Below are 23,365 nucleotides of genomic sequence, written 5' to 3' on the forward strand. Positions count from 1 at the left end.
TTCACTGGGATAAAATTTTTAATTTCCTTCAAAATCTTTTCCTTTGCATTCACATCTTGGCTAACTGTTTGGCTCAAGAGGCCTAGCTTTCAGTCTGTCTCAGCTTTCAACATGTCTTCCTCACTAAGCATAACCATTTCAAGCTTTTGATTTAAAGCCAGAGACATGCAACTCCTCCTTTCCCTCGAACACTTAGAAGCCTTTGTGGGGTTATTTATTGGCATAAATTATATTGACATAAACATAAATAAAGTAAGTTATTAATTTCAATGCTGTTATGTCTCAGAGAACAAGGAGGCCCAAGGGGAGGCAGACAGAAGGGGGAACAGACACTTGGAGTAGTCAGAACATAACATTTATTGATTAAGTTCACTGTTGTATATTTGCACACTTCATGGTGGTGCCCCTAAACAATTACAATAATAAAATCAAAGATTATTGATCACAGATCACCATAACAAATATAATAATGATGATGAAAAAAGTTTAAAGTAAAAGTTTGAAATTTTGGGAGAATTATCAAAATGTGACTGAGAGACACAAAAGTAAGCAAATGTTATTGGAAAAATGGTACCAGTAGACTTGCTTGATGCAGGGTTGTCACAAACCTTCAATTTACAAAAAAAAAAAATGCAATATCTGTGAAGCACAATACAATGAGATATGCCTGTGCTTGGTGGAGTACAAGAGAAAATTTTTTTATTATCTTTTGCCCATCAGTCTTCAAACAAGTGCTGTTGGCTCTTCCTTTCCTTCTCCTTTGTGGCATACTGGGCAGATGTCACAGCTTTCCAGACACTTGCCCATGTTAAAATGTCCAGCCCAGCTAGGCCAGTCTAAAATCTTATTCTTGTATCCAACTCAAAGTATCTCCTCTCTCCATCAGCCAAGACCTGCCTTGCTCATTGGGGACTGGACCCTTTTGTTTTTGCTTCTCCTTCATGCCTCTTCTCTCTTCCTTCTGATGCTTCAGACTTCTCCAAGATCAGGATCTGAAAGGAGAAATTCGAGGAAAGTGGTAAAATCATTTTTTCTTCACAGGTCTGGTTGATGGTTCTTCCCTGGCTATGGTGGACTTCCATATGAGGTGCCAATTTCAGAGCTTCTGGAAGTCCATGGGGCTCCTCACTGCATGGTTTCTTGATGTGGGAGAACCTTGTGACTTGACCTTCTCCAAACAACCACTTCCTTCCTGCCCCAGGGGATACATACTCCAGAGTACCTTATTACTATGGTAGCCTCACCTGTTGGCCAGGATCCATGCAGATGCGAAGGAGGGTTGCTGGCAAGACAGTCTCACCTGTGGCCAACTCTTGATTTCCAAGAGACCCACACCAGGTAGTGAGGATGCAGGCTGCTCTGCTACCAGCTCCTCTCTTCCCCCTGCCACCAGTCCATTTCTTCCTTTTTCCCTTACTCAAATATACACAGAGGAGGGAAACAGGGAGATGCTGGTCAAGAGGACAGAGTTTCACTTCTGTAGGGTGAATAACTTCTGGAGATCTAATGCATAGCATGGTGACAATAGTTAACAATTCTGTGTTATGCACTCATTTGCTAAGAGGGTAGATCTTAAGCGTTCTCACCACACACACACAAACAAAAGGAAGGAAGGAAGGAAGGAAGGAAGGAAGGAAGGAAGGAAGAAAGGAAGGAAGGAAGGCAGGAAATGATAACTATGTACAGTGATGGATGTGTTAATTACCTTGGTTGTGGTCATCATTTCACAATGTATACCTATATCAAAATATCAAGTTATATACCTTAAATGTATATAATTCCTACTTGTCAATTAAAGCTCAATAAAGATGGGAGGAAAAACAGATGTGGAGGGAAGATGGCAAAGCTACTACTCCAACAGATGTCCACAGGGCAAAGGGATGCTGGGCTTTCATCTTTCAGGTACACACAGGCTTTACAAGTGGTCCTTTCAGAGCACCCCCCCCACCCCAGTTTGACTTGGGTGGGAGTGAATACCATAAAGAGTAGAGGGGAGGAGGAAAAAAAAAACAGCTTTTCTCCCCCTGAAAGCAATGACTCCATATTCTAACAAATTCCATTTAGTTGAGGCAATCATTGTCAAATTTTTAGTCTTTTCTCTCTATAGACAGGAGAGAGCATGGATGGGTGTTGATCATAGTACTGGAGGGGCCTCGTCATAATAAGCCTGAAGAGGAGTGTAGTGCTCACAATGCAGGATGCTCAGGGCTGATTCCACTCAGTTTCAGGGCATCAGTTTGTGGTTTCTGTTATACCTGTATAGATGCAGATGGTCTAGAAAAAAAGAAATTAAATGTGAGGATCTTAGAAATGGAAGACCAAGAAAATGAGATCTAAGGAAATTTTGCAAACCATGTAGAACAGGCTGGAAGATGTCTCTTGATATTTAGCTCCAGGAAAATAAGGATGTGTCTGTCCCTTCTCCCTGCGTGTGTGTCTTAAGTATCAAGCAATCCAGCATTTTGAAGCTGTGTGGGCTCCTTAGTTAGCAGGTAACAGGAGGAGTACATGGTGACTACATCATTATTCTTCCTCGTTATTCTTTGTAGTAGTTCTTTGTAACCTTTACTCTTTGTAGTCACTGCATTCCAAACTTTCCTAGTGTGATGGCCATTGGAAGCCTATGAGTGTCCTTCTGGAAAAATAATGGCAAGAGAACATATGCCCAAAAAAGACCACTGTGTATCTAGTCACCTCTTTTCTTTACAGTTCCCAGTTTGAAGTGCCTTTCTATGGTTCTTGTCCACAACCCCAGCTTTCCAGAACTGACGACTACATAGGTAGCAGATGGAAATCTTTAGTAATTTGCCTCCTCCACTGGTACTCTTCAGAGCCATAGTGTGTTGTGTAACCCATACACAATGTGACCTAAAACAAGCACTTACTAGATATCTTTCAAGTGGAATTCAAACATAGGAAGATGTGATAGTGTGAAGGTCAGTTCTACTGACTTTCCTCTATTCTGTTTTGCTCATGAAAGCAAGTTCCTAGAGTGCATTTCAGCGATGATTCAACTGATGGATATTTGCTTTACATACAATATCTGGATTCACAATAATAGTCTGCAGCTGTGATTCCCCACCTTAACCTTGGTTGTACATTAAAAATGCCTAGGGTGAGGAGCCTGGGTGGCTCAGTCGGTTAAGTGACCGACTTCAGCTCAGGTCATGATCTCACAGCTGGTGAGTTCACCCCGCATCGGGCTCTAGGCTGACAACTCAGAGCCTGGAACCTGCTTCAGATTCCGTGTCTCCATCTCTCTCTGTCCCTCCCCCACTCATGCTCTGTCTCTCTTTTCTTCAAAAATAAACAGTTAAAAATATTTTTTAAAAAATGCCTAGGGAGCTTTCAAAGCTCCCCACGCCCACACACCCAACCCATTTACACAGAGGATCTTGAGAGTGGGACTCAGACCTCAGGTTTTGTTTTGTTTTGTTTTAAGGCTTTCCAGAAGTTTCTGGTATGCAGCCAAAGTTGAGAAACACTGCTGTAAAGTAATCCAGAACTGTGTGCTCCAAATCCAGGAGTCTGTCTTTTTCCCATTAACTCCTTCTCATCCTTGGTCCTTGACCCTGCCCCCACCCCACCCCACCCCAAGCCTCCGTAGGCCTCTGGGACCCTGATCTTTGCCCCTCTGTTTAACACAGCCATAGTGAAGACGGAAGCCTGGGTGGCACAAGGGTGACATCTAGTGGTGAAAATAAATTTGTCAATTGTCCCATTTCCTGGAAAATTACAAGAGAAAGTCACCAGTGGAACCTGATCTGTGTGCATCCTTGCATTGGCTAACCCGTGCTTTTCTGTCCCATGAACTTATGACATTCTGGGAAGATCACCAGGCTGAACTGCATTTTTGGAAACCAGAGGAGAGGTTTTGGTCTCTGCTGAACTCAGTCTTCACTTTCAGGGTGCTTTGCCCCCCCTGCCAAGAGGTCTACTGTTCATGGCCCTTTTATCACTCACAGGCACAGCCTGACAGCCCCTTGCCTCAAGCCTGGCAAGCATGCCAAGCTTTCCCTGTTTCACTCCCATTGCCACTAAGTGCTTGTGTGCACATGGCTCACCTGGCCAGGCCCCTCAGGTGGCAGGCAGACAGGGGGTGTGGGTGGGGGTGGTCTCTGATTTTCAAGTGCTCAAAGGCCCTCCTCATGCTCTGTGCCTCCCTCCATCGATACCTCTGCTGCTCCCAGCAAATGTAGGGGAGTTGATGCCTGTGGGCATTATATTGGATTACTAGGGCCGCCATAGCAAGGGACCACAGACTATGTGGCTGAAACAACATAAATTTACTTTCTCACAGTTCTGGAGGCTGGAAGTCTTGATAATAGTGTTGTCCAGTTGATTCTTTTGAGTCTTCTCTTCTTGGCTTATAGATGGTTGACTTCTTCCCGTGTCTTTATATGGTCTTCACTCTGTGTGTGTCTGTGTCCCCATCTCTTCTTATAAGGACACCAGTCATATTGGATGAAGGCCCACCCTAATGACCTCATCTTAACTTGATCACCTTTTAAAGGCCTCATCTCCAAATACAGTCATTTTGAGGTACTTGGGGTCAGGGCTACACCAGATGAATTTAAGGAGGCGGGGACACAATTCAGCCAGTGACCAGCATGTTTAGCTAATATGCGAGATGGAATCCAGTAGATAAATTCTTCTCCCTTTTTCCCTGTTGACTATTTGGAGACACAGTACTTCTAGGCAGCCTCTCTGAGCTTGACCTTGGAGACCAAGTAACCTTTTGGCCCCTTAAAAAGCTGTGGCCAGCTCAGTAATGCATTCTGTTCTTCTTTGTCACACAACCCCGTTTCCTTCCTACTTACTTCAGATAGTGCTCCCTACTGAAGTGTTTGCATGTAAGATTTTCTTTCTAGAGTCTAGTGGTGCCCATCTTTCATATGAATTTCTCTGGTTTCACCAAGCTTAGGCACAATGAGAAGTTGGTGGACATTGATTTGGCTTCCTTGTGTTGTGTCAGATCAGTTCCACATAGCCAACCCTAAGTACTTAGTATATACAAGAGGATATAGAAGTATAAAACCGAATGAGGCCTGGTACTTGATATAGATAATACAGGGCTTTTATAAGAGGCATAAGTAAAAATGGCTTTAACACAATGGGAAATTATTGTTAACATTTTAATAGTTTCTTAAAAACTCAAAATGGTAAGAGTTGTGAAAGGGATAACGTCTGAGGTGTCTGTAACAGATGTAAGCTCAGGACCTCACCCAAGTTTCTCTGAATTAAAGTCTCTAGTATTTGTGACAAGGAACCTGCATCATTAATAATCTCCCTCCCACCCAGGAGGGGCACCTGGGTGGTTCAGTCGATTAAGTGTCCAACTCTTGATTTATGGTTCGTGGGTTCAAGCCCCATGTTGGGCTCTATACTGACAGCGTGGAGCCTGCTTGGGAGTCTCTCTCCCTCTCTGCCACTCCCCCCACCTCTCCCTCTCTCTCAAAAATAAACATTAAAAAAGGCTTGGGGTGCCTAGGTGGCTCGGTTAAGCGTTCGACTTTGACTCAGGTCACGATCTTACAGCCTGTGGGTTGGAGCCCCACGTTAGGCTCTGTGCTGACAGCTTAGAGCCTGGAGCTCGCTTTGGATTCTGTGTCTCCATCTCTTTCTGTCCTCCCCACCCCCCTCCCAGCTCATGCTCTGTCTCTCTCAAAGATCAATAAACATTTAAAAAAAAAAATTAAAAGCAAGTCTCCTCAGGAGAATTTGGTATATGATAAATATTGAGAGCTTTTTTTAAAGTTATGCTGTCCAAATAGAATAGTGCTTTGCACAGAATGGGGATCCAAAAGCATTGACTACGTCGGTGAACAAAAGTATGAGCCAATAAGGCATTTATTTGGAAAGGGACCCCACATCTTCCATATCTTCTAGATTCCAAATCCAGTGCTGTTTCCCTAAACCCCCTTGGAGAGCACCATTTGGGATTCCTTAAGTTAGGAAGGCATTAAGCCGTTGTTGGAAATGGGCCTCTGCTGTTCTCAGTTCTGGAGGCTTTTCTGCAAGCTGCCAGAACTCAGACGCTACACCGGCTGGACTCATTGCCCAGCCTGTCCACGGAGCAGGTGGTTGGCCTGAAGCTTCGAGAGGCAGTTAAGGTCAAACTCCCCACTGTCACCAGGGACAGTTGTTCTCAAGAACATCTTTCATAAAAGAGTGAAATCCTCCTACTCAAATAGCCTTTGTCCTGAGAAGAGAGACAACTTTATGATTACTTTCTAATAAAAGTCTGTGCTAAGCTTGATTTCTGTGGAGCGTTCTGCAAGGGCTGATAACCCCTGGGATCATCCAGCTGATGGTGGATTGAATTCAATCCTGAATTCTACTACCATGGGCTCTTGGGGGGTAACTTCTAACCTCTCTTAATGGAAAGGGACAAAGAAAGGCCAGTTCTGGATTTGTGAGGTCAGGCACAGCTCAGGCAGCATGGAATTTACGGAGTTTGCTGCCAGCTCAAGCTGTTTTCTCAAAATGACTGTCTCTCAAGGGAGAGATATTATGCTAATATTGTTAGAAGCTCAGAGGTTAGGTTATAAAACAATATTTATCTGCTCTTTTGTCAGCTTTATTTTTTGTTTTGGTTTAATGGTTGTTGAAAATGTGGGGAAATCAAGGGAGATGAAAAATTGCACCAAATAAAAAAGACTAAAGAAAGAAAAGGAGGGGAGTAGAGAGTCAGCAAAGAGCAAGTGAGCACAGTATATTCACAGATGAGAGAATGTGGTAGAGTGAATGGGGAAGAGAATTTAGGTCCTGCCTCCCTCCTTTTTCCTTTGAAGAGAGTACGGTGTGTAAGCTTCGCACTGTCCTGACCCCGCCCCAAATTGTCAGTGACGCTGTTTTTTCTTTCCTCTAAGCCTGAAACAGGTATTGAGGGATAATCTCAGAAAGTTGTAAATTGCCTGAGCACAACAATGAGACCCCCCAGAGACTACTGTAAGTCTAATGCTGTCTAGCAGAGGGTGCAGCCACAGAAGAATAAATCTCTGGACTTGTGCCTTTGTCCGGCCCATGCCGGCTGCCCTCCTCTGTGTCTCACCATCTCCTGAAAAAGCTTTCAGCTGAATCCTTCATGCTCGCTCTCTCAGAAATACAGCCTCATGGGGCTCCTGGGTGGTTCAGTCGGTTAAGTGTCCGACTTCGGCTCAGGTCATGATCTCACGGTTTGCGAGTTTGAGCCCTCGAGCCCAGCATTGGGCTCTCTGCTGTCAGCACAGAGCCTGCTTTGGATCCTCTGTACCCTGCCTCTCTCTGCACCTCCCCCGCTAGTGCTTTCTCCCTCTCTCAAAAATAAATAAACATTAAAAAGGAAAAAAAGGAAACACCGCTGCATGTAATCCCTTTGCTATTTAGGGGCAGAGGTACCCAGGCTTGTGAGGGAAGAACAAGGATTCTGGACTCTGATCTGCCCCATTCTCCTTTCTCTCTCTCCCATACGAGGGTGAGACACTGAAAAATTGGAAGGTCAGGGAGGACGTTGTCCCATGGGACCTCTGGGTTTCTGCTCCCCCCCACAAACCCCTAGAAGTAGAAGTATGGGACATCCTCCCACTGTTAGGAAACGTATTACAACGTATTCTCTTCTGCTCAGCGCTTTGCCCTTGTTGAAAAGAGAGAGGGGAGAGCAAGAAGGAATTAAGTGAAAAGGTTGTTTCAACATACGATTCTGGTTGCGAATATTATGTTGTTCACATCGTTAGGAGGGTCAATTATGAATGTCCAGGGGAAATGACTGTGCCCTCTCTTCTTCTCTTATGTTCTCTCTTTTTCTCCCCTGCCAGTCTTGATACTTTCCTGCAAGGAGCTACCTGCCGAGTGAAGGTCAGGACATAATTTTGAGGTCAAAATGTTGCTTCTTCTTTGTATGAAAAAAGATGTTAATTATAAAAGAGGAGTATCATTCGAGGTAGTCCTGCTTGTTTATTTTTGCTTTTGTTGCCCTTACTTTTGATGTCAAATTCAAAAAATCATTGCCCACAGCAACATCAAGGAGCTGACCCCCTCTGTGTTCTTCTAGGAGTTTTATGGTTTCAGGTCTTACATTCAGGACTTTAATCCATTTTGACCTGATTTTTATGTATGGTGTAACATTGGAGTCCTGTTTCATTCTTTTCCACATGGACATCTCGTTTTCCCAACACCATTTATTGAAGAGACTATCTTTTCTCCATTGTATGTTCTTGGTGCCTTTGGTGCCTTTGTCATAAATTAATTCACCATATGTATATGCATGGGTTTGTTTCTGTGCTCTCTATTCTGTTCCATTGATCTATGTGTCTCTTTTTATGCCAATAAGATACTGTTTTGATTACCATAGCTTTCTTGTATAGTTTGAAATCTGGCAGTGTGTTGACTCCAGCTTTGTTCTTCTTTCTCAAGATGCTTTGGGTGTTTAGGGTTTTCTGTGGTTTCATACACATTGTAGGACTGTCTTCTCTATTTCTGTGGAAAATGCAATTGGAATTTTGGTAGGGATGACATTGAATCTGCACATCACTGTGTATAGTAGGGACATTGGAACAACATTCCCGGCCTTTTTCCCCACAGAAGGCAAAATGACTTGTGATGGAGGTTTCAAACCCCCCCTATCTCTGCTACTTGGGATCTGTCCACCTGTGTCTTCTCATCTGCTCTCTGCTGCCCCTATCAGGGGACGCATGTGACTATGAACAATTTGTGCCAGTGTCAGGATAAATAAGCACGTCTGACTCAGGGTTAATTAGCAAGACCACGTTACACCAGGCCTGGTCCGTTTTACTCCAGCTTCATCGGTAATAAAGGTGATAGTTTTATCTCTATCTACCTGACTTTTCTGCCCATCTTTCAGGGGGAGAAAGCAGACTGTTGCTTAATCACTTCTTAAAACTTCGAAACAATCATTGCTAAAAGGGCAAGGCAGAGCCATGAGCAGAAAATGGGCCAAGAATTTTGATGGTAGACCAAATCCAGGTCTACCTGGAAAAGGAATACAATGCCTGGTGTGAAACTGCTTGGGCATTTGCCAAAGGTGCCTCTTCCTTAAGACACTGTACTTCCATCTATGAGAAAATGGTCATAAGATGCTGATTTGCATAGAACGAGACAGTTTACTATCATTCTTCTGGAAATTGCCACATTTTGGGTGCAGATGGATGTCTAAGATGAGACTGGTGCCCTCCAGAGTTGTGCAGTGCCCTACCTGTCCTGCAGGCAGCACCAGTAAATGCTGGTGTCGTACACCATATTGGGAAAATGGGGACACCCATACACCAAGTTCCTTCTTTCCTCACTCAGTGCAAGAAGCCCTCGAGTAAATAGGGCCCTCAAAGCTCCTTACTGGATTGGTCTTGCCCTGTCTGTGACTCAGTTTGGGCTCAAGGAACCATGCTTTTATAGCTATCTGAAGATATCTGAGTTCTGTACGAACCAGCCTCTAACATTATCTTATTTTAGGTCTTGGATACCAGATCTTTTTTAGAAGCACCTGACCCTACAGCTTGTTATTGTTAAATACCAGTCACCCAATCCCCAAACAATTCACTAATGCTTATGCAGGCCAGCCACGGGCCAGGATTCCTGTGCAATCACCACTCAGTCTTCCCCATCTCCACAACAGCCTAGCATAGTGGGTACTCAAAAAGCTGGTGAATGAATAAATGAATGGATAAATTCCTCATTTGTATACATAGTACAGCATCCTCTCTGAGTCATGTTTGTCTAGAATGTATTCATTCGTATATCGCCTTTGTGCCTTTTCCCAGAACTATTATATTGTTAGTGTTCTTTAAATTGGCTCACTTTTTCCCTTAAATCTTTTGAGTAAAAATCCTCATCGAGTGAAAAACAGTATCTCGGTATCTTTGTGCTATGGTAAAATGTTCAAACCTCACACCACTGAAAAACATGTTATGTAGTGACTATTGTGCAAATATCACAACTCAGGAAGCATTGCCCTAGGTCCTGGGGTCCACCAGGAGCTGAATCAAGATCCAACAAACTCCCAGATGCCAGCTGAATAATGCAACCTGCAGGCCTTGTCAAAGGCAGTACACATTGTGACACTTGTTAGCAATAGGATAGGGAGAGCTGGTAGCACCAGGAGAGGTTGGCCATAGGCTTACAGGCTCGCAAGCTGTCAACCCTGTCAAAAACAAAACAAAACAAAACACCCAGAGCCATGCCTGCCAGCCAGAGGAAATGAATCAGAACAATTATTCAGAGTCATTTGTCTGGAAGGGGGAAGAGACTTTTTTCTTAGTTTGCAGGAAATGCTTAGGTAAGCACGAACCCTGCTGGGCAGGCTAGCACCTGCCAAGTCACTGTCTGGAAACCCAGATAATTCCAGACTCTGCACTTCCCGATGAAGTCCCCTTGGCATCAGTTGTCAGGGCTGTCCGATGGCTCAGTGAGAAAGCTTCTGCTCAGCATCCTGACAGAAGACACTGCGTTCCTACATCTGCTTGCTTGTCAGGGAACAGGTGTCTCTGGGTGGTACTGCCCTGGGTGTGATAAACACCAGTCAGGAGAGGCAGGTGAGGCTGACTTGCCTAGCAAAGCTATGGAGGCCACTCTGGGCTCAGGAACAGGGCTAGAGGAGACGCCGCCCTCTTGGTTCTAACTGTGGGGTGCCTTGGACATACCTTAGTCCACCAAAAATATCAGAAAAATAAGGGGAAGAAAATGTGCTAGGCACTGTGCTGGCTGCTGTAAGGATAGACATTGTATATCCATCTTTTACAAAATGTTAGAGCAAGCCTTTATTTGTAAATAACCAAATAATAAAGCACTCATCCTGAACTTACTGGAAGGCCAGGGAATTTCCCAGGCATTTCTGAGAGTTCCCAAAGACAGCTTTATGTTCCCAAAACCCATTTGCTTTCCTCTGGGGTGCCTTCTGAATTTAAGTTCATTCATGTTGGCTGTGTCGAAATCATGTCTCCACAGTCCAGTCTCTCAGATCACTTTGCACATTGCCACACACACACCTCACCACCAGAGTAGATGCAGGGTCCTCCTTGAAGCCCCAAAGCACAGCAAACACAAGGTTGCCATGCCAGATGTGTTTGATCAGAATGTAAGAATGACATGAGGACACTACACTGTAGCTGGACATCTGTTGTCACTGCTTCTAGGACACATCAGCCCTGCCCCTTCCCAGGTACCCATTCCTGTCACTGTCACCCATAGCTGCTGACCTCAGGGCATGACATAGGGGCTCACTTATCTACCCAGACAAAAATCCTCCTTCAAAATTCCTATATTTATAATTCCAGCCCCCTTCTGTTTTTCCCCATCCTCAGGACCCCACAAGAGGAAGTAGAAAAATTTTTTAAAAGGTAAAAACAACTCTCTAGAGACAGATCACCTGTGATGAAGACAGCCCTGTAATTATTAAACAGGAAGTTATATGCATTTGAATCTTGCCATTTGCCTTTACCTCTGAATGACTAAATTATTTCTGTATTTATGTATGTATTCATTTATTTAGTAGACCTGCGTCACACCTGCTGAGTGCCAGGCACTGTACTGTGCAAAGATTAGCTCCTTTAATCTGTATAACAGTCATACGAGATAGTGTCTACTTTCACTCCTATTTGACAGATGAGGGCTCTGAGGCACAGAGAGACTGAATAACTTGTCTGACATCACACAGCCAGCAAGGAGCAGAGCAGGATTTAACCAGGTCAGTTGGCTCTGTAGTTGGTTCTTAACTACTTGACCATACTTCTCTGCAGTGGTCCCCATCCACACTGAGGGAGACCTAGTCCCAAAGACAAGCCCAAGCTTATACAGTGGGGCATAAGAAAAGAATTGCTGTCCGGTGTGTCCCCTCTTCCCACCATCAAGGGTTCAGAAATATTGTTGTCTTAAAGCCCCTCCCCCAGTTACATTATCCAAATTGGTTTACATAACAACCCTATTCGTTGTATGTTCTCTTGATTTTACAATTGGGAAAACTGAGGCACAGTAGGCAGTAGAGCTTGGATTTGACCCCAAACCTGGCTGACTTTAAAAAAAGTATGTTCTCAGGGTGCCTGAGTGGCTCAGTTGGTTAAGCATCTGACTTCGGCTCAGGTCATGATCTTGTGGTTGGTGAGTTCATGCCCCACGTTGGACTCTGTGCTGACAGCTCAGACCCTGGAGCCTGCTTTGGATTTTGTGTTTCCCTCTCTCTCTGCCCCCCTCCCGCTCACATTCTGTCTCTCTCTCTCTCTCTCAAAAATAAATAAACATTAAAAAAAATTTAAAGGGGAACCTGGCTGGCTCAGTCAGTTAAGCCTCTGACTTCTGCTCAGGTCATGATCTCACGCTTTGAGGGTTCAAGCCCCACATCGGGCTCTGTGCTGACAGTTCAGAGCCTGGAGCCTGCTTCAGATTCTGTGTCTCCCTCTCTCTCTGCCCCTCCCCTACTTACGCTCTTTCTCTCTCAAAGATGAATACACATTAAAAATTTTTTTAATTTAAAAATTAAATAAAAAATAAAAATAAAAAAATATGTTCTCTCCACCATACAGAGCACTGTGTCTATATGATGCTACTAAAGATAGTATTTTTTTTAACTTGCCTCATTTTAAATCTTTTACGTACAATGCTAAGTAAGACTTGAAGAGTTCAGAAGGAGAAAAACTAGATTTCAAAGAAAAGCTTACGCAATGATCAACTGCATAAGTAATATGTTTGAGTTCTGTGTGAAGGAAAAAAGAAACTTGCCATAGTTCTAGTTAGAGTGTAAGTCTTTGGGCCAGGCACATTCCTACACAGCTTCCTTAACATGCTTTCTGCCTCCAGGTTCTCTTGCCCATCAACCTCCCATTCACTCACAGCCAGTGAGGATCTCTCTCAAAGGCATTCATCTCCTCCAAATATGGTGATGACAATAGTAATAATAATACCTTCAACAGCCCTGTTCATCCAGTGGATATTTATTTAGGTGCTCATTGGAAGTGCTCATCTATCAGGATGTCTGGATTTGAATACTGAGCCCACCATTTCTTAGCTATGTGACCATCGGGCAAGCTATTTAACCTCTTTGTGCCTCAATTCTTTGTTGTAAAGATAAAACGGAATTACATATGTAAAGTGTTAATAGCAGTGCCTGGCATATAGGTAGGAGCTCAATAAAAGTTGTTACAGTTAGAATTTGCCAACCATAACAGTAGGTACTGGTGACACAAATAAAAAATAAATGTAGTGTGACCGCAACTCAAGTTAAACCATAACTGAGATGAACATGCATCCTTAACTATGACTGCTACTTGGTTAAGCAAATGTTATGTGGGAGTAAAACTTTACCCAGCACGGTTTTCTGTCTCTTGACCAGTGCCTCAAAATCAGAGGGATCCTGTGGAAGCAATGCTGAAGTTATCTGCATATTTTTTCAATCTTGGCTCTAGGTGAAAATTAAGAGTCCATGATGTTGGGAGAGGGCAACTTCTGACAATATGTCAGATGAGCTCATGTTGCAGGACTTCCTTAGTGCGACAAATCCTAGCTAAATTAAAACTAGAAAAAAACTAATACATAGTCTTTTAAATATATACACTTTCTCACATCAGCCATGTGCTTGGCTTTATGTTGAGTGCTAACGGTATAAAAAGAAATACCTCGGTGCTAGAAAAAAAATAAGAAATTGAGGCAAAAGCATTAAGAGATAATGCTGTACTCATCCGCAGGGTTACTGGTCTTATATATAGGTCACATGAGCTAGTGATTGAGATTTTTACAACCACACAAGGGCAAGAGACTTGGCTTTGGAGAGAGAGAGAAAAAGAGAGAGAGAGAGAGAGAGAGAGAGAGAGAGAGAGAGAGAGAGAGAGAGATTGAGCTGTAACTAAGCCCCATGCATAAGGCTGGGAACTTTGGATGCTATTCTATAAAAAGGAACATAAAAAGAATCCACAAAAAGCAGATAAAACTTCATTCTCCATCTCATGTAAGTTTCTATATAACCGTGAGTGAGAAAACAAAGTCACCATAAGAAATAGAAAAATGTTAAGCTTGAAGCATGTGTAGTAGATGACCAGAATTCACGTTATTATCGTAATTCAGAAAAACCCCAAATAGTAAATAGAGGCAAAATCTGTTTTGGAATTAGTGTGACCACAAGGATCTTAGCAGCTAAAAATTCAAAACCACTCTGCAAGGATACTTCCAGGACACATGGGTCTCCCATAGGGGAAAAATATATATATATATTTATATATATATATATATATATATATATATATATATATCTGAACATAAGTTCCCAATTAAATTATAAATTAAAAAACAAAGTTATCACAGGGAAATCCAGCAGGTAATAAAAAGAAGAATTAATACACAACATGGAAAAAAAAGAAAACAAGCTTAAAAAAAGATAATATGTAAAATAGAGACAAAATGATGAATCAGAAATCATATTAAAAATAAGGAGTATGAACAAAATAGTATGCATATTTGAAAAAAAGCAAATAAAACTTTGAAGAATAAAAGATAACATTAAAATTGAAAACAGCAAGCTGAATTTAAATAGAAGATTAGATACAGCTGCAAAGAGAATCAATAAACCAGAAGAGAAACCTCAGGAAATAAAGTAGATTATGTCATAGAGAAATAAAATTATAAGCCATTTTTAAATGAGGACATAAGAAGAAAGTTTAAGTGTACATGTAATAGAAATTTCAGAAAGAGTGAATATAAAGATTTCAGAAGGAAAGAGTAGAAAGGATGAGAAGAAAGCAATATATAAAGAGATAATGGCTGAGAATTTTTCAAAGACGATTTGAAAGGCACACTGAGTCCTGAGAAGAGAAAATAAAGACCATCCTATACCTTTACATGCCATGGTAAAACTTCTGAACCTTAAAAGCAGTGGGAGAGAAAAAAAAGACCCTATGACCCTACAAAAGAATTAGAATTAGATTGACTGCAGAGTTCCTATAAACAGCAAAAGAGACCAAAGAACTGTAAAATTATGTCTTCAAAGTTCTTAGTAAAATAACTGCCATCCTGAAATTCAGTGCCAGCTCTCATATTCAAGAGCAGTGGTGAAACACTACATTGGTGAGCATTCTAGAATGATTAAGTCCAAGCCTTGGTCCCATGGAGCAGCAGATTAAAAGGATGCTGGGAATCCCTGTAAACCAATATTCGTGGACTTAGAATTTCCCAAAAGAAAACAGAATCATCTTTTTCTTTCTAGAAAAAGAAGGGAAATCCATTAGGACTGATTTTAGGTTCTTAACCTACTCCAGCCTCTGAACACAAATCTCCAAGACAAGCTGGGTTCATATTACAGGCAGGTGATTGAACTGGCCTGAGAATTCCTGATGGAAAACACACATAGTTGTCTGCATTGGTCAGGAAAACTCTGAAATTGTCACAGTTTCCAAGAGCTTATTGGATACTGAATGAAGTAGATAAGTTTATAATTGTTATAAAAAGTGGGTGTGCTCTAAAGGTTGGAAGTGGGGTGCCATGGCCACTCAGAGAGAAGACGCCGACTCCTCATTGTCTGTAGTTCAGACTTAGCTTGACAGTCTATGTCTTTCACCATAATGTCCTGTCATAACTTCTCCAAAATAATCTTTCACTACTCCCCAAGCTAACACTCCCCTCCAAATGATTGGACTCTTCACTAACCCTTGAAAACAAGTCCCATTTTAATTAAAGTCCCATGTTAAATAAATATGGGCTGTTTGTTGGTTGATTAGTTGACTGGTTGAGTAACAAAAGCAATTCAGATCGCCTTATGTCTTGACATTTCAGTTGTGCTAAACCGCTGTGGACAGATTATAAATCAGGTTGTACATAGAAAGAGAAATCTCTGTTATAAAGCCATGTGACCTAACCTCCAGGTTGCAACAACTTTTCGTTAAAGCATGTAGTATAGTACAGAAGTTTAGATGCCAGCTTTGGAGACCGATTTCCTGAGATCTAATTCTCATTCTACTATTAGCTCTGTGACCTTGGGTAAGATATTTAATTTCTTTGCGTCTTGATAGCAAACCATAGGAATAAAATTAAGGTGTTACTCATAAAGTACTTGCAAGAATTTAATGAAGCAATATATGTAAAATTAAAATGTGCCTGATAACTGGCACATACTTAATATAAGTTAGCATGCATTGCCATTATTTTTATTAATGCTTAAATGCAGAACAAGGAAGAAACATCTGCTATTTGATTTATATATTATTGCAGGTAAGAGAAGGGCATCTAAATGAAGATTTGGAGAGGACCATGCAATCTTCCAATTTCCTATAATTCTACACCAATTCTCAAAATATAGAGTAACTACTGAGACTAGATACCAGGTCCTCAATCTACCATTCATTCTATCAACTCTATCACTGGTATAATACAGGTCTCCTGGCTTATAACCAGCACTTTCATCATTTCATTATTATTTTTACAACAACTCCACTGATAATACTTACCTGACAACCATTGCTATTATCACAACCATAACTAATGCCACTGTTGTGTTATCATTGCTTCCTCCCCACTAGAAATCATTTATGATGCACCAGCCTTGTGCCAAACACTCTAAGAAAGTATTTTCTCAAAAAAAAAAAAAAAAAAAAGGATTGTCTCTAGTCATTATAACAACTCTGCAAGAATTATATTTCTCTCCCCATTTTACAGATGAGGAAATTGCTAAATAGCTTGTTCAACATTCACAGCCAGTGGGCAGAAGGGTCAGGATTCACACCTAGATCCTGCTAGCTCTCAAGGCCATACCTTTTCCACTTTGCCAACCTGCCTCTCTACCTAAAATGTACTGGAGCACAATAGAACAGATTTTTACCAGTTTTACAGCTGTTTCTCTCAGCCTGCAAAACAGATTGCTCCCAGTTGCTGAGCCTGATGATTGGTGCCAATATGTCAAAATGCCAGTGGAGTTTTAATGATTTAGAAAAAAGCACAGGCTGATGGCTCTTTCTACACCCAGCAGATGCCTCTGTTCCAAGAACTCTAACAGCATCAAAGTGGAGCGCACCCCCTGACTTGCAATGTTTCCTGCAAATGACAAGTCTGTGGACGTCATCTGGGGACCAAGGGCAAGGATGAGCTCTGTCAGGCTCATCTGCCGGGAAAAGGGGAGCAAAAAAAACAACCAAGATAAAACCACCATGGGGCTGGAAATCTGGCAGAGGATGGCCTGAAGATTAGTTTTAGATTAGATAAGTCCTGTCTTCCTCTTGGTATTTGGAAAGCCTTGAAACTTCAGCTTTCTTACTTTGGCTCTTCTGTTCCAGCTCTTGGCGTAATTATTTTGATGAAGTGCATCCCGAGATGAGAGCCTCACTGACGTCTATTTGACAAGAACTCAGAGCAGTAAAGGGGAGAAGAAAGCTGTGTGTGCAGCTTGGAAGCCACAGATAAATGGGGCCTATTCACAAGGCAGTGTGAAAAACGGGAGAGTGATGGTAGCCATTTTGCAAGGTGCGGGACTTATGGACTCATAAGTCTTTTAGAACTTGGCAATTGTGCTTCAAAATGATGGAGAAAAATGAGCAAGTGACTGCACACCAAATATAACCCACCTTTCTGAGAGCAGGAAGCAGGAGCCCATGCTCATGCCTCATGTGGCATTTCTGTGCACGATCCATCATCTGGGCTGGGGAATTCACAGGCCTCGGAAACCTCTGCAGAGCCTCAAAGGTAGGATGTGCTTTGAATTCTGAGTTATTACAACTCATTCAAATTCTCATTTTCCACAGGGTTGCTAAATCTTATCGGGAGCTGCTTTTCTAAGGTAGGTCCAGCATCTTAGCAGACAAAGGGGACAAGGAGGAATTCTGAGAGGCTCTAGGGAGAGAGAGCATAATGAGGGTGTAGGAGTGGTAAACTTCCAGGTAAAGGGAGTTGCCTACGGCAGGCTGTTAGAAGCCTACATGGTGGTGGTGGTGATGATGGTGATGATGATGACAACGATGACAGTAACAGCCCCTCCTACTTGCAGAGCATTTACTCTATGCCAAGTCCATGCCAAGAGCCTTCATAGGCAACAGGTGTCATATGTCAACAGGTGTCATATGTTTTCTCCTGCCTCTGGCATCTTACATACTTTGTTTTCAGTCCCCTACCTGTTTTTTATTTTAGGCTTCAGGATTGAAAAGTCTGGTTTGTGGGAGGGTCAGACCATGGAGAATACATGATCAGGTTTTCTGAGATAGAGGTATGGTTGCAGATGAAAACAGAGTTCTCAGACTAGAGTGGAGGGAGAGTTTCAGAAGGGACACAAAGCTTTGGTATTGATGAGGGTCTCTAAGAAAAGAGTCTTCTAGCTGGACACCCTGAGAGCTGGCTATCTTAGTTTTTTCACTAAGTTTTTGGCAGTCATAATGAAATACCAGTGGGGGACTTAAGCAACAGAAATTTATTTTCTCATGACTCTAGAGGCTAGAAGTCCAAGATAAGGTGTTGGTAGGGTTGGTTTCTTCTGAGGCCTCCCAGAAGAGAGGTTAGTTTCTTCTTGGCTTATAGATGGCTGTCTTCTTCCTGTGTCTTCTTCCTCTTGTGTGTGTCTGTGTCCTAATTTCCTCTTCTAGTAAGGATACCAGCCATTTTGGATTAGTGTCTACCCTAATGACTTCATTTGAACTTGAGTTCCTCTTTAAAAACACTATCTCCAAATACAGTCACATTCTAATATACTGGGGGTTAGTGCTTTTACGTACGAACTTTGGGGGGCAATCATTCAGCCCATAACAATGGTCTCAGGGACAAGGAGCACAACAAAACCATAGGTAGTTTGGGGAAAGAGGGGAAAGTACAGAGGATTTGCTAGATTCTCTTCCCAAATAGTATAGCAAAGCAATAAGACCCAATAGTAAAAATAGCTGTGTGTTGTATTTATGCAGGAAAGCATGAGCTCACCTCACAAAGTTTGTCAAATCCAGAGTGGCCAAGCCCTTTGTCCCGAAGAGCAGGTCAGACAAAGCACAGATAGGTGGAGGCTCTAAAAAACTCTGTCATCAGAAAAAAGGGAAAATGAAACAATAGCATTCTACCTAAGATACGAACAAGGACATCTCAGAGAATATCAGCATGTATAGATGTTGATAGCCAATCTTGCCATTTGTGTAACACTTACTATATGCCAGGTTCTGTTATAGGTTATAGCTTCATTTGAATCAGATCATTTCATTCTATCATCAATCCTACAAAATAGCTATTATTATTACTCACACTTTACAGATGAGAAAATTGAGTCATAGAGAGAACTTGCTCTAGGTTACAGACAAGGAAGTGAAGAACCAGAATTCAAGCCATAGGCCAAGCTCTTGACCAGAACAAAGATTAATCACTACCCAGCAATATATCCACACTGATTATAAAAATATCAAATGCTTCTATATATGTTGGCGTACAACTGGTAGTCCAATACTCCTTAATGCTTTCTTGCTGCCCTGTCCACCAAGACCCCTCCCCTGGGACCCCAAGAACAGAATCCCTACATTAACAATTAATTCCAGGGTCTGCCAGACTCCTGTTCCAGCTCTGCATGTCCCATTCAGACTGATGAGACCCAGTGCCATAGTGGTGCTTCTTTTTTTTTATATAATTTATTGTGAAATTGGCTAACATACAGTGTGTAAAGTGTGCTCTTGGTTTTGGGGGTAGATTCCCATGGTTCATCGCTTACATACAACACCCAGTGCTCATCCCAACAAGTTCCCCTCCTCAATGCCCAACACGCATTTCCCCCTCTCTCCCACCTCCCCCATCCATCTTCAGTTTGTTCTCTGTATTTAAGAGTCTCTTGTGGTTTGCCTCCCTCCCTCTCTGTAACTATTTTTTTCCCTTCCCTTCCCCCATGGTCTTATATTAAGTTTCTCAAGATCCACATATGAGTGAAAACATATGATATCTGTCCTTCTCTGACTTATTTCACTCAGCATAATGCCTTCCAGTTCCATCCACATTGCTGCAAATGGCATGATTTCATTCTTTCTCATTGCCAAGTAGTACTCCATTGTATATACAAACCACATAGTGGTTTTTAAATATCTTGAACATTAGTCCTGCCTTATACCCCTGTATCATATTGCCTCTTGTGGGCCAGAATGTCCCCACCAATACTTTGGAAACATTACATCATTCAGGATCAGCTGTAGCCACAGCCCCCACAGCCAGTGGGTTCATCTAAAACGTCTTGCTCATGCTACGTGTCCAGCATGTGTCAGCAAAGAGTCTCTGCTCATCATAGTCACTCAGGGGCCCAGCTGATTAAGCCTCCACCCTAAGGTGTGCTTACACAGATACCAAGGGAGAACCAGACTGTGGCATATCAAATGCTGACTCTTAATTCTCCTACCAGGAAGTGACATATGTCATGTCCACATACATTTCAGTGGACAATGTGAATCACGGGGTCATGCCTATCTTCAAAGGGGCCAATCCTACATGTGTCTAAAAGAAAGAAAGTAGAAATGTTTGGCACAGAGCACTGGTGAGCAACCCACATGGCCAGCACTTAGTGGCAACACATGGAAGCTGAGAATCCTACATGTTCTGAGATGATGCTCCCTTTTTTTTCCTATTTTTTAATGTTTATTTTTGAGAGAGAGAAAGAGAGAGAGAGAGAAAACACAAGCAGGGGAGGGGCAGAGAGGGAGAGGCAGACACAGAATCTGAAGCAGGCTCCAGGCTCTGAGATGTCAGCACAGAGCCCAACATGGGGCTCAAACCCACAAACCATGAGATCATGACTTGAGCTGAAGTCGGACACTTAACTGACCCTGAGACACCCAAGCACCCTCTGAGATGATGCTTCTGACATGGGGGACTTATAATAAAAAAATCAAGTTCTAATAACATTAAGTAATTGTATTTAAAAAATACCTGGGTTCCTCAAATGATATTTATAAATACAACACTTAAATTATTTCATCAAATAATTATATAAAACACTTTAAGATGATATTTTATTCCTGTTTTATAGACAAGGACACTGAGCTATGGTAAGTAACTTGCGTGAGGACATTACCAAATACTACAGCTAAGATTTGAACCCTTGTCTGCCTGGCTCCAACACTTTCCAGTTTTAAAACACATGCTGTCATTTATTCATTCATTTTACAGTTACCTACTGAGAGCCAACTATGTGTTAGGCACTATAATGAAGTTGAGAATACAGCAAGGTCTCTCCTGCATGGAGCTTAAATTAGGATAAGGGAAGAAGACCCAGAATAAAAAGCAAGGAAACAACTATGTAAACAAGAAGATATCGAGTAATAATAATACTATGATGAAAAGAAAATGGAGAGTTACATGATAAAGGGGCTACTTTAAGGAGGTGATATTTGAGCTCAGACACAAATGACAAGAAGGAGCCACCAATGTGAATGTTTGAAGGAAAAGGCATTTGGCCCAAAAAGAACAGTTAGTTCCAAGGCCTCAAGGTCAAGATAAGCTTGGAAATGAAAGGACCTCTTATGTAGTTACAGTCAGATGTCAGCTGAGGCTACAGTCCAATGAAGGATCCACTGGACTGGATGTGCAAGATGGTTCACTCAATATATATGGCTGGCAGCTGAACTGGGGCTTCACCTATGCCCTCTCCATATCACACATGGCCTCTCCGAGTAGCATGAACTTCTCACAGCATGACAGTGGGGTTTCAAAAGGGAATGTCCCAGACTAAACATTCCAAGAGGCAGAAAACAGAAACTAGCTTGGAGTTAGCACAGAATCACATCCACAGTATTCTAATAGTCAAAGAAATGACAAGGCCTGGCCCAACTCAAGAGGGTTAAACTGGGTTAAACAGTGTTCCCCCAAATTCAGGTCCGTGCAGAATCTCAGGAATGTAACCATATCTTGTAGGGTCTTTGCTGATGTGCTTAGGTAAGTTCAAATGAGGTCATACCAGATTGGGTGGGTCCTAAATCCAGTGACTGTGGGATGAGCCCTAAATCCAGTGACTGGCATCCATATTAGAGGAGAGACACAGAGACAGAGATGCAGAGATGGAAGCAATGCACTGGGAGCCAAGGAACAGCAAGGATTGCCAGTAGCCTCCAGAAGCTGGGAGAGGCAGGGAACATCCTGAGTTTTCTGAAGGAACCCACCCTACAGACACCCTGATTTAGGAATTCTGACCTCCAGAACTGTGAGAAAATAAACTTCTGTTGTTTTAAGACTTTCAATTTGTGGTAATTTGTTACAGCAGCCTTAGAAAACTAAGAAACAGGCAGAGAAATAACTCCTCCTTCTGAAGAATGTGACGGTCACATTGCAGAAGAGAAAAACAATGATGGCGGATATTATCAGGGCCATCCTGGGAAAAATACCACCTGCTACTAGTGTTCATACCCCAAACAGGGTAATAGTCTCAGGAGCTATCAGGTTGGTTTCTTCTTCCTTTAATAATTTGTATGTTCTATGTTTATGTGAGTGTGTGTGTGTGTGTGTGTCTTGCTGTAGGGCTCCCAGTATCTTCCAGTATCTTCTTTGGAAAGTGTTGGGATGTGAACAAACCAACAACATTCTTTTCCCTGGGTTAGGGCTACAGCTTAGACCTCAACCCGTGAGTGTCACTGTTATTTTTGCCGGACTGAATTTCAAACTTTTTCTCAGCAGGATGTAAAGATTGAGCTACAGCTTTGACAATTTCTGAGCTCTTGCTGTGGCTGAGATCAAGGAACCATAGTTAATCACCAAGGGGTTGGTGGATGCTGCTGCCACTTCTCCACACAAAGCACCAAGGCCAACCCAGCCCAAAGCTAGAAGACCACAGGACCTGGGCATATTGACAGCTACTCATGGGTCTGAAAAGATGGAGTGTGTCCCAAGCACTGAAGAGGCTTCTGCAAGTCTCCTGTGCCTTCTGAACATGCCTCAGGAAGCTGTTCTTCAGCCGTTACCTAGGAATTTGAGATTTAAGGCTTGAAGCTTAAAGACCATGGAATCACTGGCATCTCATTGGGAACTGAGACAGTGGATATGGACACGCTTTGAAAGATGTAACAAATAAAAGCAGAGATTATTACGGATGCTTAGTGTCAAATCCTTCTACCATATGCCTCCACTAACAGGAAACTCACTACCATATAAACATGTTACAGGCCCAGCCCTCAGTGGTGAGGAAGTTTGCTCTCTGTCCAGATAATTTGGTGGTAGGCAAAGGAGGTGGGGAGAAAGTCACCTGTGAGATAGCAAAGTTCCATTACTATGCATGGATGTAAGAATTAAACCTGCGTGATGAGAGGCCCAAGTTGAGAATCCAAAAATAAAATTAGCCCAAGATGATTGAAACCATAGGACAGGTTTCAAGCAGGATTAAATGTAAAACTACCCTGAGGGAACATTTTCACAATACAAGGTAATAATTTGCTCTTCCCATTCCCAAACAAAAAGAAAATGTAAAAAACATTCT

General features: G+C 42.3%; 1 long non-coding RNA gene across 2 annotated transcripts; it reads left to right on the forward strand.

Annotated features, from left to right (window-relative positions):
• Positions 1-7,794: 7,794 nt before the first annotated feature.
• On the forward strand, positions 7,795-22,965 carry LOC122223730. 2 transcript variants are annotated; one of them, XR_006204439.1, is made up of 3 exons: positions 7,795-7,855; positions 17,238-17,643; positions 22,567-22,965. It is a non-coding gene; the product is annotated as an uncharacterized LOC122223730 (long non-coding RNA). The 2 variants fall into 2 exon arrangements; XR_006204440.1 differs by having other exon boundaries at positions 22,570-22,965.
• The last annotated feature ends 400 nt before the right edge of the window (positions 22,966-23,365 follow it).

The sequence above is a fragment of the Panthera leo genome, chromosome B4, assembly GCF_018350215.1.
Source record: "Panthera leo isolate Ple1 chromosome B4, P.leo_Ple1_pat1.1, whole genome shotgun sequence".
NCBI classification, from domain to species: domain Eukaryota; kingdom Metazoa; phylum Chordata; class Mammalia; order Carnivora; family Felidae; genus Panthera; species Panthera leo.